Source organism: Paramisgurnus dabryanus, chromosome 4 (assembly GCF_030506205.2).
Source record: "Paramisgurnus dabryanus chromosome 4, PD_genome_1.1, whole genome shotgun sequence".
Taxonomy (NCBI): Eukaryota; Metazoa; Chordata; class Actinopteri; order Cypriniformes; family Cobitidae; genus Paramisgurnus; species Paramisgurnus dabryanus.
This window is the reverse complement of record NC_133340.1, coordinates 34,089,896-34,100,868: the sequence shown is the minus strand read 5'-3', so window position 1 is coordinate 34,100,868 and position 10,973 is coordinate 34,089,896. Positions and strand designations below refer to the sequence as shown.

The 10,973-nt window shown below is 37.1% G+C and overlaps 1 long non-coding RNA gene across 2 annotated transcripts; it reads left to right on the top strand.

Moving 5' to 3' along the window:
* Nucleotides 1-292: 292 nt before the first annotated feature.
* On the top strand, nt 293-3,886 carry LOC135735489 (uncharacterized). Of its 2 annotated transcripts, XR_010527616.2 has the most exons (5): nt 293-408; nt 961-1,058; nt 2,109-2,240; nt 2,319-2,380; nt 2,901-3,886. It is a non-coding gene; the product is annotated as an uncharacterized lncRNA (long non-coding RNA). The 2 variants fall into 2 exon arrangements; XR_010527615.2 differs by lacking the exon at nt 2,901-3,886 and having other exon boundaries at nt 2,319-2,646.
* The last annotated feature ends 7,087 nt before the right edge of the window (nt 3,887-10,973 follow it).

The following is a 10,973-nucleotide window of genomic DNA, read 5'->3' as shown; positions in this document are numbered from 1 at the left end:
ACAAAACAAAACAAAGTATTCCAGCCAATAAACGGCAAGAAGGATTTGGGGGTGGGGGTTGGGCGCGTTCATGAAAGCACGGAAGGGAGGGGGAGGGGGAGGAGTTAGCTACGCTCTGTCTGTTTGAAAACAGTTCAAACATCAACCGGAAGTGACGTCGCACATTATTCGCTTAGAGCGCCTTTAACGCCAATTGTAAAATTTAATTACACAAAGTCGGAATGTTCCCGGCGCGACCACCGGGTGTCAGTGTTGTTCTTCCCCAGAGAGAACTCCTCCCATCCCCCCACACAGACGCGTCAGCTCAGCTGAACTCCTGGCTCTCACTGCAACGATACGCGGGAGTTTTACCTCAGGATTCATGAACAGTTTTTCATCGACTTATTTCTGATTTATTTGAAGGAAAAGGTTTGTATCATTGTTTTTAATCATTTAAACTATTTCTGAATGCAAAAGTATGCAAAATGATGGTTCACATGACATAACTCTTATTAAAAGTGTTATTAGCTTCCGTTGGCTAGTCTGTAATGCCCAGTAAATCTAAACTATGTTTATGCTTGCTTTTAAATGATTTAAATATTTCGTTTGATCAAACGTTTTATGAAATATGTCTAAAACACGGCTTGTTTTGATAATTTTAGAAACGTCATTTAAATAACGTTAGAATGTAACGTATTCTAATGGTTTAGAAATCCAGTTTGAAATATATAACGTTAATATGAGGAAGAAACGTGTACGTTTTAAATAAATAATCGTTTGTTGTAAAAGTTGAAATCAAAGTGATGCTTTTAATATCATGTTTAGATCATGAAACTTTAGCCTTGAGTTCACAGACAGGGTCACATATTGTGAAATCTCATTTGGTCTGTGTAAGTTACAGACATTTTTGTATTTTTCAAATGTTTTTATTTCTGAGAAATGATGCCCACTTAAATCACAGTTTTGGCTCTTTTTCCCCAGACCCTGACGGATAAAAGATGGATAATTTTTTTTCCCGGAGAAGCTAAAACAATGGTACTTTGAGGTTCTGATACCAGCTTTTACAAAGTTATTTACAGGTAACATGAAAATGCACTTGTTTTTTATAATTTAAAAAGTTATATGTTGATATTACAATGAGGCATATCAAAGCATTTCTTTATTAAGAATTCCTGCTTATTTTGCTGTGAGTATGTCATTTTCAAAAGTGGTATGTAAGGTTGCACGATTAAAGGAATAGTTCACCCAAAAATTATATTAAACTCATGATTTACTCCCCCAAGCCATCCGATATGCATATGTCCATCATTTTTTAGATGAACACATTTTGAGATATTTTAGAAAATGTTTTAGATCTTTCAGTTAATCAAATGTATAGTTACAGGGTCCACTCCTTCACGTCCAAAAAATGTGCATCTATCCTTCACAAAAGAAATCCAAACGGCTCCAGGATGTTAAACAAAGGTCTTCTGAGGGTAATCCACGCCGTTTTGTTGTAGAAATATCCATATTTAAAACTTTATAAACAAAAATAACTAGCTTCCGGTAATACCGCCATCTTAGACTCCTCTGTATTCAGCACAGCTCTCATCTTGATGGCGGACGCGACCAAGATGGCGGCATTAGCAGAAGCTAGTTATTTTTGTTATGTTTCTACAACAACACTGCATGGATTACCCTCAAAAGGTATTTGTTTATCATCGCTGAGCCATATGGATTTATTTTGGGAAGGATGGATGCACATTTTTTTGGACTTGAAGGAGTGGACCCCATAACTTTACATTTGATTAACTGAAAGATCTAAAACATTTTCTAAAATAACTGAAAATGTGTTAGTCTGAAAAATGATGGACATATGCATCTCGGATGGCTTGGGGGTGAGTAAATCATAAGTTTAATATCATTTTTGGCCGAACTATTTCTTTAATTGTATAAAATTGTCAAGCGCATCTCATCGGTAAAGCCGGTTCTGTGATTAGTAGTAAATTGCCATCATCTGAAAACAGGTAAAGCACCATTGACTACACACAGCCGTAGTTCACTGACAAGCTAAGCCATATAGCATTTATTATCGCATAAATTTACATTAAAGTTTTTTTGAAAATGAATGCATGATTTGTCATTTTCAGAGTTCACAAGACGTCTCTGTGTTATTCCCTGACCATGCCGAAAAGCTATTTGAAACTTGGGCATTGCATTTTACAGACAGAATCCTGCAACTTCCCAGCCAAGAACCAGGAGCACCAACAAATAACCTCCAGGTACACTTGGTAATACAATAGTTGTTTGCTTTTATGACAATGGAGTTACTAATTTAAACTAAACATTACTCTCTACAGAACCCCATGATGATATTCCAACTCCTGTCTACAAAAGTGGGAAGAAAATCTTAAGTCTACATGTAAGTAATGAAAGTATTGCACACTTTGCTTTGCAAGCAACCTAAAACATTTAATATTTTGTTTGTGAACTAGCAAGAAGACATGTTTACAATTAGGAATAGAAAAAAACTCGGACAAGAAAAATTGTCTTTCACTCGCAATTCTAAAACATTAACTTAAGGGACAAACGTTAATGTCCAGCCCTGTATTCGTTACATAATATATGCTAATAAAGTGTTGGCTATATTAAGTAATAATGGAAAGTATGCAGGTTGTTGCAAAATCTAAAAAAATTGGGCTTACTGCCAGGTAAAGTGACGTGGCAGAATCTGAAATTACTGTGAGTTATTGGCATGAACAAAGAGTTCATTGTAAGGTTATTGAAGTAAAACAGAAATGTAAACATTTCATGACAATTAAACTAGATGGTACATTTGTGTGTATGAAATATGAATTGTTTAGTTTTGTATAATAATATAATAAATATTGCATTTAGAGTCTTTGCCTGCATTCTAACAAGTGTTTTGTCTGTTTCAACAGGTTGGCACCAACATGGTTGCATTCTTCTGAGAGGCTGAGGTGACAAAACTATTCCCATTTATCCTTGGCTTGAAAGATTGAGATCTCTGCCATCAAGCCTTCGATGTTTTTGACAGACAGTCACTCCAGCAATACACCATCCTTGGTGATGTTGACATGTTTTAAACTTTTTTTATGTTTTGGACATTAATTTTACTAAGCAGTGCAGATCAGTGTGGGTGTTTTTGCAGACTGTTGTTTACAAACTCCCAAGAACGGAATCCCTTTCTAAGGTGATAATTCATGTTGATCATATATTGACTGTTTGTGCAACTTTGTGTTGATCTTATGTGTTACATTAACCATTTCTTATTACACGGTTCTCAAAAATGCTAGATTCTGATTGGCCAGTTGAGACATTCTACTACTGCTCAAAACTAAAAACTCTGATGCTGCAAATAATTTTGACAGGTACTGTTTAATATTACACAAAAATTAAATATCAATGACTATTAATTACATATCCGACATTAAATTTACAAATGATTAAACCAATGTGTTCGTGACATTTGTCCTGAAGAGACTGTTGGGGCTTTTTTCTGTGATGACATGCTGCCAATACATTATCCCTTACTTGTACAACTTTTTACTTGATGTAATTGTAATGTTAACTGGGTATCTGTCATTTTAGATTATGAGATATAAAACTAATATATTTTTTATCAGAAAGTTGATTGTTTGTGTAGGGCTATGTACTCTTTTATTGTTCATGTGCAATAAATATTCTTTTTCAATTAAATCTATGCTTTGTTATTTATAGACACCACAATGAAAGGTATGAAAGCAATTTAAATCACAAAATTTCAGCTTTAAACACATTAACCAAACATTGGGTTGTTTCAACCCAACAAAAAGTTATTTCTACCCAACAGATGGGTTAAAAAATAAACCCAACGAGTTGGGTTGATTGTACAACCCAACTTGTTGGGTTAAAATAACCCAGCGTTGGGTTGGTCCATATTTAACCCAGCGTTGGGTTGCAAAACAACCCAAGTTGGGTTAATTTTAACCCAACGTTTTTTAGAGTGTATAAATGTAGATTGAGTGATAGACAGACAGACAGACAGACAGGTAAGTAGATGAATGGATGGATGGATAAATGGGCAGGATGGATAAATGTAGATTGAGAGATAGACAGACAGACAGACAGACAGGTAAGTAGATAGATGAATAGATGGATGGGTAAATGGGCGGGCGGAAGGATGGAGGGAGAGGTAGGTATAAATGTAGATTGAGTGATAGACAGACAGACAGACAGGTAAGTAGATGGATGGATGGATGGATGGATGGATGGATGGATGGATGGATGGATGGATAAATGGGCAGGAAGGCGGAAGGATGGAGGGAGAGGTAGGTATAAATGTAGATTGAGCGATAGACAGACAGACAGACAGACAGGTAAGTAGATGAATGGATGAATGGATGGATGGATGGATGGATGGGCGGGGGAAGGATGGAGGGAGAGGTAGGTATGTACGTAGACAGAGAGATAGACAGACAGACAGGTAAGTACATAGATGGATGGATATATAGTAGATAAATAGATGGATGGACAGATGGAGATGTATGTAGACAGACAGACAGACAGACCTCTGCAGTCACATTTTAATTTTATTTTAAGATAAATCATTTCAATCATTTGGATTCTGTGTCTATAATTAAATAACGTAAATCCCACAATTATTTTTTGTTCAGTGTAGATACGGATAGACAGACAGACACCTTATTAATCCTCTCGGGGGAAATTGGTTTTGCAGGAGTAGCCAAACATAACAATACAGAAGATACAAAAAGTACTCAAAATATATGCAATAACCGCATTCAGTATAAAATTGTTGCACAGTGCTGAAAGAGAAATAATTTCCCTTTGTTAGATCTCTTTTGTGTATCTGTGCATGTGTGCTTGTGTGTGTAAGCAAAAGATACTTAACAAACTGCAGACTATGAACAATTTAAATGTCTGTTGTGTATGACATGCATATGAAAAGTTTGATCTACAGCAGAAATAATGCCATGGCTTGCTGAAATGACTGACTTCGCATCATGGTGCAATATACTGTATGAGATTTGCGGGTCTGGGAGTGTGTGTTGGATAAAATTATGTTCAAAAATGTCCTTGCAAATATTACTCCAAAAATAGGTCTTTGGCTGAAAATAATTAAAGGCGGGGTGCATGATCTCTGAAAGCCAATGTTGATATTTGAAATCACCTAAACAAACACGCTGGACCTTCTTTTGATAGACCCACCCCACATAATAGGCAACCCAGCCAACAATGTCAGTTAGTAGACACGCCCCTTACTGCTGATTGGCTACAAGTGTGTTTTGGTACTCGGCCCAACTCCATTTTCCAATGTTTTTTTTTTTTCAAAAATCATGCACCCCCCTTTAAATCATGTACCGTGGTGCCATTTTCTTAACATGAAATTAACATGTAAGCTCTACTCAATTACTTCATGTATAGAATTTGACTGAACAAGTTTACGTAACATGGAAAAAAATACTTCATGAGGACACAACATGACTGATTCAAATAAACTCAACAAGATTGTTTGAATCACTCTTTGGGCATTATTTAAAAAGTTAACCAAGGACATTAAGGTCTTTTTTCCACCACAGTGGTAACCTCCTAAAAACATCAAACAAACTCTTTTACATCCAACAAAACAGAATGCGAAACATTAATGTCTCCTCCTTATTTCATCTTGATTAAAATAGCATAAAATAGCACTTTATTTCTACATTTACCCTCATTATTTAGACTTTCATGCAAAGCATACTGGGAACTGGAAATCTCCTGCCTAAATTTAAAAAAATTATATTGAACTACTAAACTAGCTAAAAATAAGTAAACTGCACAGTATTCTAAATAAAATCATCAAGTTAAAGGCACAATATGTAGGATTTTCACCACTAGAGGTCGCTATTTAACAATAGCACAATAAAAAGGCAACGCTTAATGACGTCATGAAGGAGAGTGGAACGATGGGAGATGTTTTCACCATCCAAAAACGTATGAAGTTGGCCAATCATGTTTATGGATAAGGTTATAAATTAATGTTTTTTTCCTGTACCTTTAAGTACTTATGTTGCCATAGTTTCTATAACCACAAACTGAGGATAGCGCAGATATTAAGTTACGTAAAGGGTGACAATTACAAGCAAGACAAGGGACGACCCATTATTTAAAATATGTATTTCTCTGGATTTACAAATCCTTGGAATCTTTTTGGATAATGTAAGTACACAACATAAAATATATCACAATGTGCATGTAGTTTTGGGATATTTTATTACAAAAATCTTACATATTGTGGCTTTAAACCAAAATGTTACAATTTCTTGGCAGTTTATAATAATACAATTGTGTTTAAAAGAGAAACAACATCAGTCGTGTTAAAAATGAATTATTGAAATGATTTTTTTTTTTTTTTTGTAGGATTTGTAAGGACAATAAATAATTAAGGCAAAATAATTTGCTACAGAAAATATTATAAGCCTTGAATTAAAAAAAATGATCTATGAGATTTTTTTATTTAATATGTAGATTTTTTTGTTGTTATTATTCTGAAAGTGTAAAAAATGTTTGGTTTAAAGCTAGTCCAGTTTATCCAAACACTAACACAATAGAAATCTATATTCTCACTTAAGCAAACGTGTGCACGTGGTGTCTGTGTCTGCTCACTTCCCCACAAAAGAAAGAAAGCAAACATATGAAGGATAATGAACATTGATCAGAGGTCAGCATGTGAAGGCTCAGAGGTGAGAGGGCATTCAAATCAACAGGGGTTAACTTATTAAGAGCAGCAAAGAAAGAAATAAAGGACAATCAAACCTGGAGAAGACAACATTATTTATTTAAGAGACACTTTCAACCAAAATGACTTGGAAGAGCAAACAATAAGCACAGAATACAAAGATATGTTTATGATTAGGAATACTATCATGGCTTGGAGAGAACAGCATAAGAGGGTTTTTTTAAATATAGGCAATACAAAAACCATAAGTTCAGCAATGGAAAGTGGTCACATGTATACAGGAAAGGTATGTCAGGTGTTTTTGAAGGTTGTGCATGCTGGAGCTCTGCATGAATGGTTACCTATAACAGGGGGTTGTGTAGAAATTGTGAGTTGGGGGTATTCAATTTTTTTGGTGGAAAATGTGTGGCCCTTGGAGTCAAAAATAGATTGATATCCATTCTCCCATAGCATTAAATATATGCGCACGATCTCATCTTACACAATCTAGATCTCTCACAACTGTGGCCGTAAAGACCATTTTGTATGTTTTAAATCTAATCTTTAAGTCAATTTTATACCATCGGGGGACTGATGTAAAGAAGCTGGGAATGTTTTGCCACAATCTGGATCTGTTCCTAGGGGAATCCCTGGCCTCTGCATCTCACTTTCTTCCGGAAAGAAATAAATTGCGCTGCTTTGGGTAGCGAGAGAGAGAGAGAGAGAGAGAGAGAGAGAGAGAGAGAGAGAGAGAGAGAGAGAGAGAGAGAGAGAGAGAGAGAGAAGCGCACTGGAGTTTCCGCGACACAGCGCGCGTCACGCGTCCAGTAGAAACTTCACTCGCTTCGGACCCGATTTCGCCAAGACGCGGCGCGCTGCCACCCGCGCGTTTGAAGTATTTTGGAGTATAATGACATCATAACAGGAGTTTCCTTGTCCTCGTCGCCCAATGTAACTAAGTTTTTATGCGTCTTCGCTGTTTTTGCATAAGGAATGGACGTAGGAAGAGCGAATATGGGATAATTGTGTGTGGCACTGGACGCCGCAGTTGAGACCATGAGCCAGAACGCGCTGTCATTTCCAACGCGGTAAGAAAAGTACATATAGTTTCTTCAGGTATTACACTGCAAAATGCCTGTTACAAGATGATGAACATTTTAATTTAGAGAGAGGTTTATAAGAAGTGAATTAAAATCTCCCAGTGGCATATTCATGATACAGGAGCTGAAATGAAGTATTGCAGTTTTCATCTGAATTGATTTGTTTTAAGGATGTTTTTATCAATTACATATAGATTTATATATATATATCTATATAGTTAATATGCCTAAATTGTCTCACTGTTTTACACTCTTAAAATAAAGGATCTTTGTCAGACTGTATATCCATTGCTAACCTTTAAAATGTTCTTTATAGTGCAAAAAAGACAATTTAACCCAAAGCAGAAATGGTTCTGTTTAAGGTTCTTTGGGGAACCAGTGGTTCTTCTATTGCCATGAAGAACCCATATAGTACCTTTATTTTTAAGAGCGTACGTCACAGCTGAGACTCCTGAATACATTTAAATCCATTTCCACTTTTGAAACATTTACTATTTAATTATGCGGATGAGGAAGTTCATTAAACGTTGGGGCTTTTCTTTAAAACAAAAAAAAAAATATGAGAAAGAGATCTGCTGCAGAGAAAAGGCATTTTGGCTTTGCTTTAGTGATGGGCTTAATGGTAATGAGATTGAACATGACTGATGTTCCCCTGGCTCACCTTTTCTTCTGGAACTTGAAATATGTGGATACAGTGATATTTTTTAATGTCTTGGGTACTTACACATTCACTTACGACCCTGGCCATGGGTTCGTTCGTTGAGCTTGTGATCGTTTATTTACCTGCATGTTGGTCCAAACTTTTTATCTGTGGAACCCGAAATGAGAAAATTTCCGAAAACGAATCTGGATGGTGATTTATAGGGTAATTTACTAAAAAGCATCATAACTTTTAACAGTGCATTGTTAAAAATGTTTAAAAGGAATCCTGCAAAGCATATTTCATGTGGTAACATCTAAGTTAAATGGTTTTATATAAAGAAAAGTTTAAAATGTTCTTTAATACGATTGATTATATTTTATGTTCAATAACCCAGATTTGCTCTAAATCTCATTTTGTGTTCCATGATGGAAGAAAGTCATAAATGACACATATGATGACGTAATTTTGGGGAATTCCATGCAAACTATTCCTATCCTCCTAAACTAAAATAAGTTGAATGTCTATTGCGATGGAGGCATATGAGTGACGTTCCCGTCAGCAGGGTTGCTTTGCCGCCCATTGTTCTGTCGTCATGACCGCCGGTGAGGAGACAGAACCAGCCCAGTGGCCGGACCGGGTTGAAGTCAGCCTGACTACATCAGCTCAGGCAGAAGGTCCAGGCCTCGAGGAGGCCGAGGACCTGCCCGCCGGACTTTCTGGAAGTGTCGAAGCATCATGGGAGTCCACTGGCAGCGTGGCAGAAGTGAAGGAGAACGGGCAGCTTCCGTATCCATCCTTGGCACCGGTTGTCTTCTTCTGGCTTCATCAAAGCACACGACCCCGCAGCTGGTGCCTAACGCTGGTGTGCAGCCCATATCCTTCCCATGTGTGTTTGCTTTCATTTCAGATTTAATTCACAGTGACAAAGACTCTGCATATGTGTCGCCTAAGACTTGGCAGCTTGCATGCTTTCAGTGAGAGACAGGGATGATAAGTGTACTGGTAGCTATTAGCAAATAAAACGACAAAATATGTAAAACTACGGAAGGGAAGTTTTACACTGTCATTTAAAATAATGGTTCCCTTTTAAAAAGTACACTTTTGTACTTAAATTGTGCATGTTAGTACCTCAAAGGTACATATTGCAATGTACATATCTGTACCTAAATGGTACATATTAGGACTTTTTTAAAGGGTACCATCCCAGTGATCGCTTTTGTACCATATTTTTTCTGACAATGTACCACCTGAAATATTTCTGAGGTATAAATAAGGTACAAGTAAGTTAGTTCCTTAAGCTTCCTTGAGGTTTAATTTAATCTATGGGTTGTTTTATCCCATAGTTAAGTCAAATGGCACTTTGGTGGTGATGGTGCAGTGGATAAGACACATGGCTTTGGTGTAAGGGACCTGGGTTCGAATCCACTGTGACACACCATTGTGTCCCTGAGCAAGACACTTAACCCCTAGTTGCTCCAGAGGCGTGCGACCTATGACATATATAGCAATTGTAAGTCGCTTTGAATAAAAGCGTCAGCTAAATGAATAAATGTAAATGTTTTCCATTAGATAGTAAGGCCGGTACCACATGGCTGGGCTCAGCTCGCCTTACTTTGGCTCGGTTTTTAATTTATTGTCATAGTTGCGCCACCTCTACTGCCGTAAAAACGTGATACAAAAAATTTTCAACATAGGAGCAACAGAGCATATCGATAAAATGGCGTTCTTGATTTTCACTTGGTTTGCGCAATGGCGCATTTAGCAATGATGGTAGTAGTGGCGATTCTCTCTGACCAATCAGTGATCTGCAGTGTTACACGTCACGTTTTAAGTACGGCTTGCTTGAAACCTCAACGAAGGTGGTACTAAAAAAAGTGTCGGGTACTAGGTACTGTACATAGTGGAAACCCAAAAGTGAGCTTTACTGAACCGGACCGTGCTATCCTAAGGAAATTTTCTAGGTTAATTTAAAGGTGTAATGTGTTTTAGCGGCATCTAGCAGTAATATTGGGAATCGCAACCAACCTCAATTTCAAAAAACGCGCTCTGTAAAGCTGCACTCAGATTAGCAGCGACGCAATCTCATTTATTTCAATGGAAGCTTGTCGACTTCCGGTGACACGAGCAACAGTGACCGTTGGCGACTGGATGAGGCGTGTCCAGTTGCGCGTCAAAGTTGAGAGATGTTTAACTTTATGCAAATTATGAGTGACTTTCCGGAGCGACTACCAATGAGAACGAAGCTGTGGAGATCATGTCATCCGTCTCTAATCAGTTACTGGAGTGGACGGTACTGTTGTTTCTGACAACCACATTTAGAAACGCCTCTTTTGAAAGAGAAGAGCGACACACAGCGACAAAGTCGCTTATAATGTGACCTTTAAGCAGTTTGTCCATTGAGGGCTACTGTAAAAACATGGCGGCAACTTCCATGTAAGATCACCTGCAGTATGTGTAAATAAATTGGCTCATTCTAAAGTAATAAAAAGAATACAGTTGATTATGTAACCACTGATAATAGTTATGTATATTATATTGCATTTCTGTCAAGAGA